This window comes from Arachis ipaensis, chromosome B02, assembly GCF_000816755.2.
Source record: "Arachis ipaensis cultivar K30076 chromosome B02, Araip1.1, whole genome shotgun sequence".
NCBI classification, from domain to species: Eukaryota; Viridiplantae; Streptophyta; class Magnoliopsida; order Fabales; family Fabaceae; genus Arachis; species Arachis ipaensis.
The window spans coordinates 60,502,309-60,509,626 of NC_029786.2; positions in this window are offsets into that span (position 1 = coordinate 60,502,309).

The following is a 7,318-nucleotide window of genomic DNA, read 5'->3' on the forward strand; positions in this document are numbered from 1 at the left end:
TGCTTCTTCAAAGATGCTACACCCACGCGTACGCGTCGATGGCCAAAGTTGAGTTCCAGATTTTGAAATTTTCGCAGGCGTTCTTTGAAAGAGAACGTAGCGTTTTTTTTTGTAACGAACGTTAATCACACCCACGCGTACGCGTCATGCACGCGTACGCGTGGATCTTCCGAAATCCTTGTTCTACGCGTGCGCGTCCTGTACGCGTACACGTCGCAACTCAGAACCTAGAGAACGTAGCGTTCTCCAAATGAACGTAGCCTTCCTCTGCCCTGCTTCTTTCTCTGTTTCTTCCTTGCATCTTTTCATCTCTCATCAATCAAACATGCAATCAAAGCTTTGCTAAAATCATAAAATTTTATATTATTCATAATAATCACATAATTCTTGCATAATTTTTATGATAATGCACAAAAGTAATAATGTTTGATTGAATCAAGACAAGCATGAAATTCCAATCCAATCACTTACTTATTGCCTAAGAAATGCATGAAACCTAATGAAAACAAGTAAAAATTGCTAAGAAAATATGCACAAAATGACTTGTCATCGGTACGCACAACTTGAAAAATTCCTAGACGTTCGTACGCACACCCCTCGCGCATACGCATGAGTCTTTTCACTCATTCTAAACTATGCATTGGCACCATTGTGTGCGTACACATGAGCCTTTATAGGCTCTATGACCTGTGCATGGGCACACAAGCTAAAATTTTGGTTTTCTGCAACATTTTAGAATTTAGCTAAAAAATCTTAGTTTTCAAATAGTTATAACTTTTCCTACAAAATTCTGTTTTCCCTCGTTCTTAAATGGTTTTAAAGTTCTTTTCATTATTTAATATAACTTTCATTCAATTCCGAACTCCAAGCACTATGTTATGTTTCGTCGAAGTTGGTTAAAAACTGATTTTTACCAAATTTACATAAATGTTCATTTTCACCAAATTTCCATCCAACTCAATTCCAAACCATACGAAAACCTTTACTAAGCATTCTTAACGATCATTCACCATTTCCTAACCATTCAACACCTAATTAACAAATTTCAATTCACTAATCATTCTAAAGTTTTCCATCAATAATCAAACCAACAATCCAATCATATAAGCAAATTCTCATTATCCTAACAGCAATTCACTCATGGCGAATTCACCACCTACCATGACTTACCATTTAGAGGATATCTCACCCTATCTCGACTTTCGGCCCAATTTCCATATTCATTACCATTATAGACAATCATACCACACCAAATCAATTATGCATATCCAATTTCATTCATTCATATTGTTCTATATTACTCATCAACCATTTGATTCACAAATTACAACAACTAACAATCAATATCCAACTAATTAAACACAACCATAATCATTCCATTCAATCCTATCCTAGGAACAACTAACTTCGGCATTCACATAATTTTATATAATGCCTACTTGAAACCAAAACCCGTACCTCTTAGATGTCAATCCCAAATGCTCAAATCATTTTCGTGGGAACTTAAGCCTCAACCGAAATCCTCACCACTTTGAACTTTGCGATCTCTACCACTCTGAAACCACATCAAGCAAGATCCGATTCGCACCAAATTCAGTCCAAACAAGCTCTATTCCATCTAATCATATAATTTTCACATAAAATGGGAAAATGGGAGAAATGAGATTTCTTATCTTGTCTCACACAATCTTGGATTGAAACTTCATTAAAACTCAAGGTTGAACCTCCCCTAAACATCAAAAATTGAAACTTCTCAATAACTCAACCCCAAAAATGTGAAATTAAAGAGAATAGAGAACTGGGAAAGAATTTTGTATTTACATACCACAATATCTAGATATAATTGAAGAGGATTCCAAGATGAATGCGTGGCCACAAACGGCTCGTCAATCGGAATTACGGATTAAAAATTATGAGCAATTGAAGAGAAAAGTGAATAGTAAAAAGAGTGAAGTACCAACCCGGCCCCTGTCCATTTCCAAGAATGACAACGCGACCCCTCAAAATAAAATCGATCCACTTCGGTCCTTGTCCCCTGATTCCGTCACACAACGCGGTCCCTATGAGTATTTTTCCGTCAACTCTGACTGAAAAATGCTGACGTGTCAGGTTCAGAAATGGACAGGGGTCTAATTGTCTCTAAATTTAAATTGGTTAGGGGTTTATTTGTCCTTATAATTTTTTAAACAATATTTTTTTAGATTATTTTTTATTTATTATATTAATATTCTTTTTCCAATAAATTATTAAATATATGGTATAATAAGTACAAATATTATTTATGTATTTAAAAATTATATTTGAGAATGATTTATTTAGTTTGATAATAAATGATATTTTTAAATTTGAATAATTTATTAATTAGTTTGTACTTATTATACCATATATTTAATAATTTATTGGAAAAAGAATATTAATATAATAAATAAAAAAATAATCTAAAAAAATATTGTTTAAAAAATTATAAGGACAAATAAACCCCTAACCAATTTAAATTTTGAGACAATTAGATCCCTGTCCAATTCTAAACCTGACACGTCAGCATTTTCCGATCAGAGTTGACGGAAAAATACCCACAGGGACCACGTTGTGTGACGGAATCAGGGGACAAGGACCGAAGTGGATCGATTTTATTTTGAGGGCTCGCGTTGTCATTCTTGAAAATGGACAGGAGCCGGGTTGGTACTTCACTCTAGTAAAAAAGGATTTTGTTCTCCCTCTCTTCTCTCCATGGAACTCTCTAATGAATGGAGAAAATGTGAATTCTTGCTAAGTTATAATGGAATATGTGTGTGGGCTTGGACTTTGGGCCCAACATGGGCCTGCTTAATGATTTTTGACTCATTTAGTCCAACTTTAGACCAAAACTTTTACTTTAAGATTAGCCTTTTAATTCATATCCTAATTTTTTTTACTTTTCCAAAATATAAATTTTAGTTTCTTAACCTTTTTTACTCATAATTAATTTATTAATTATAATTTAACCGAATTTTATACGTGAAATCGTCACTAAAACTAAATTCCAGCTCAAAATGTCCTTAATAAGAAATAATTGACCAATGAGAGTGAGTATTTATTTTTACAAGTCAAATTTGACTTAAGGAGAAGAATTACCTTCATAAAGAAAACTTTGACCTATTAATTACTAATTTATTATTTATTTTGATTTTTTTTTATTAGTAGGCCTGCCTCACAAATCCTTAATGAGTTACAATCAGAAATTTTGTAGAATAAATTACCAGAAAAATTGATTCATCGAAAATTCGGTTCTTACAGTTGTGCTATGATAACTACGAAACTTTATAAAGTGTTGCTAAATTTTAAAATAATTTTTTTTATTTAACAATGATTTTTAATTCAAAAATAAAACAAAAATATTATTAAAATATAAAAAAATAATTTTAATTTTAACAACACTTCATAATCATTATAACCACCATAAACATAAACATATTAAAATTCACCTAATTAGAATAGCTGTAATTTGAAATTGTTAACCAGGCGGAGCAAACTGATCGGTTTGCCACACTTGTTAAAGAGTTAATTAAACGATCACTACAAGAAATTACCGGAATAGCGACCGATTTGTTAACAAGGCCACCAAATCCTCAATAAAGACTATCGGTTGCTAAATTGGTCGCTAAATTATGACCAAAATTTTCGTCACTAAAGCGGTCTCTGAGTAAATCGGTCGCTAAATAGCGACCCACTTTTCAGTCGCTAAATCGGTCGGTAATTTGTGACCAGTGTTTCGGTCTCCAATTAGCGACTGTTATTTCGGTCGCTAAATCAGTCCCTAATTTGTGACCAACATTTCAGTCTCTAATTTAGTCGCTAAGTGTGGACTTGTATTTTAGCAACTAACATTTTAATCGCTAAATCGGTCGCTAATTAGCAGCCAAGCATTTTAGTGACCAAATTTTCATGGCTGATCCTAATTTTTTAATTATCATTTTACTAAATTTTTACATTTAGGCCATCAAATATTGAAAAACCATCAACACAAAACTTACACCTTAACACATAAAAGTAAACAACACTTAAAACAATAACCAAAATAACATAACACAAAATAAACACTCTTCATATTACTAATTACATCAATTCAATATCATAGACAACAATAATAAGTAAACAACACTCTCATATTACTAATTACATCATTTAAAGTCTATTAACTAACTAGCATCACAACTACTGATCACTCTTCAGACGTACATTCAACTTCTTGTTAATGTTCTACTTAATTAATCAAGAGCATTGCGAAGCCAAAACACAAAATAAATTACTCATCAATGATTGCTAGCAAAATATTAAAATGTTTAATAATCCAACTATCATTATTTTAAACGATTTAATTATATATATTAAAAATTTGAAGGTATCATTTAATGTTTTAAGAGTAAACTATTTTTAATTGATTCTTCTCACATCTATTACAATAATATCAGTTTCATTGATATTAAGTGGGAATATTATCTATTTTATACTTATTAATTAATTATGCATCTATTTACTTTGACAACATAATTATGTATATTGGAAAACTATTATTTTTCAAAAAAAATTAATGAAACTTTAATTTCGAAAATACTTTTTTTTTGGCATTTTGGATGAGTTTGTCGCACTGCCAGCAAACTTTATTATTTTTGTAAATATCATCGCACCTCTCGACGAACTTTTAATTTTCTATGAAGTTTACCTTACTGCACGGCGAATTTTGAGCCAGATCCTCCCCAAAAAGAAAGAAAGAGAAGTACACAGAGACAAGTTGAAAATTGAAGAAGATAAAAGGAAAAAGATAGAAGACGCACATTCCACACGACCCTTTCCTATTTTTCTTTGACCACAACATACAAGTATGGCTTCTTCAACATCGTCGGTGATAATGGCAACTATTATCATCATCCTCAGAAGTACACGAGTACAAAAAAATACACAAATAAACCATTTTCAATCCGGAGAAAAAAAAAAACTAAGAATTTAAAGTTTGTCGAAGAGTGCGGCAAATTTTATGAATTTTATAAAATTATTAGAGTATTTATTTATTTTGGTTCTCATAGAATTTCAGAGTAGACGTTTTAGTCCTCAACTAAAATTAATTACTTGATTAGTCTCTAATAATTAACTCCGTCATTCACTTAGGTCTTTTATTCTATTAACTCTAACGAAGGACACAATAGACCATGGTAATTCTAACATGGGATAAAATGATCCCTGACCCCCTTTGTTTGAAATCGACACCGTCGCTGCTCATATGAAAATTGGAACGATTACTAAACATTGGTTCGGAGAAGAAGCTGAAGAAAGTGATCGGAGTGGTGGACAATGTGGTCATCGAGATGATAGGGTAGAGGAGGAGGAGGAAGATGGTGATAACAACGACGACTCTTAACAAATCGGACTTGTTGTCTAGATTCATGGTATCCATTAAAGATAAGAAGTACTTGAGAGACATAGTCATTAGTTTTTTAAGTATGAATTGGTTGAGAACAAATTTAGGATTTTTCTTCTTGTGAATATTGAATTTGCAGAGTGTGCATTGTGTAGCTTGAAGTTGCAGTATTAGACTGTTAGGGTTATGCTAGATACGATGGAAATTAGAGAAGAACAGTATCATTTCCAAACAGAAGGAGTCAGGGTTTTAGGAAATTATTATTTCCTAATATATTTATGGGTAATATATATATTAATTATAATCACAAATTAAGCTATTTTACATTAAATGACTTATATAATAGTAATCTCATTAATTATTACAAATGCTAATAAAATAAGTCATTATTACTTTTGATTTGGAATTAAATGAGAATAAAACCAAAGATACTATTGTATTTTGGCTTTAGAATTTAATGGGTGGTAACCACACTCAAATATAAATAGTAACTTAAGAATTTTGGTCCCCAACACATCAAAGCTGCCTCCGCAGTTCTTTTTCCATAAAAGGAGTTGCGATTCAGCCCTATTGTAGATACAGAAAGCTTTGATTGAGGAAGATAAAAGAACCAAACTCTTTCAATCATGGTTATGAATTTAAGTACGCTTCCACATTCAAGTATTTCTTTCTTAATGATTTAACATGGATAATCTTGGAGTTAAGAAATTTTGAGAAAATTCTAACACAAGGACCATTTTTTCCCCAGTTAGAGTTGCTAGGGACTATTTTGTCTTCTGTTAGAGTTGATGAAGTAAAGGACTAAAGTCAGTGATGGAGTTAATTGTTAGGGACCAATCGAGTAATTAATTTTAGTTGAGGACTAAAGTATCTGGTCCAAAATTCTTTGGGACCAAAATGGATAAATATTTTTATATTATTATTATTTATCTCAATTAGAACCCCTAATTTAATTCTTTCTATAAGTAAAATTCCTAATTCATTGCATTTTAATTTTTTAGTTATGTATCGTAACTAATTTTTCTCTTAAATGAATGTAAATAATAAAGAACCAATTCAAATAATCATATCAGATCAACCTAAGTCATTTAGGGTTTTTACGAACACCATTTAATAGTCTCCTCAAAAAATTAAGTTGTATAATAAAAACAATTTGATAATGTTAATCGTTAATGGAATTGATACATGTTTAAAAGGGTATTTTTGTTATATTAAAAATAAGGTGCAAAATAATAATTTTATTATATTTAAGGTTTTAAATATTAAAAAATTACACTATATCGATCTTGAATGTTAAGGAAACTAAGAATTCGTCCTAAAAATAGTAATGCTGACACTCAAAAAATCTATTAGGTTAAATGAGGATATTAAGAAGTCTAAGAGTTCTTTTGAAATTCATTAGGAGGCATAATTTTAATATTAAATTCAAGTAAGACGAATAATTGTTTTATTTGTTATGTGAAAAAATTTAAAAGATTCAGTTTAAAATAATTCTTACTATTAATTCTTTTAATTTTACATATATTTATTAGAATCATTTTCGTAGCGACAACTAATTAAAATAGTATGTCCAAGTAGAATATGCAAAATCTCTACAAATTTAAACTATTTTTTTATTAAATAAATCTTATCATCTGCTATCTATGTAATGCACTAAGATATAGAATAATCATATTAAGAAGTCAAATTGACCTTTATGTCCCTCATTGACAACACATTGATGCATCATATGGGTGATAGTTTTTGAAAACAAAAAAAATACCATGTATAATATGTTGCGTTCTCGCACCATCTCAGTTTACATGTGTTTCTCTTTTTGTCATTTTTTTTAAAAATATTATGCATTAAATGATTAGATTTTCTAATATTTAATGATTAATTATAATGAAATTTGTAAATAATGATACTATTTTATTCCCTATC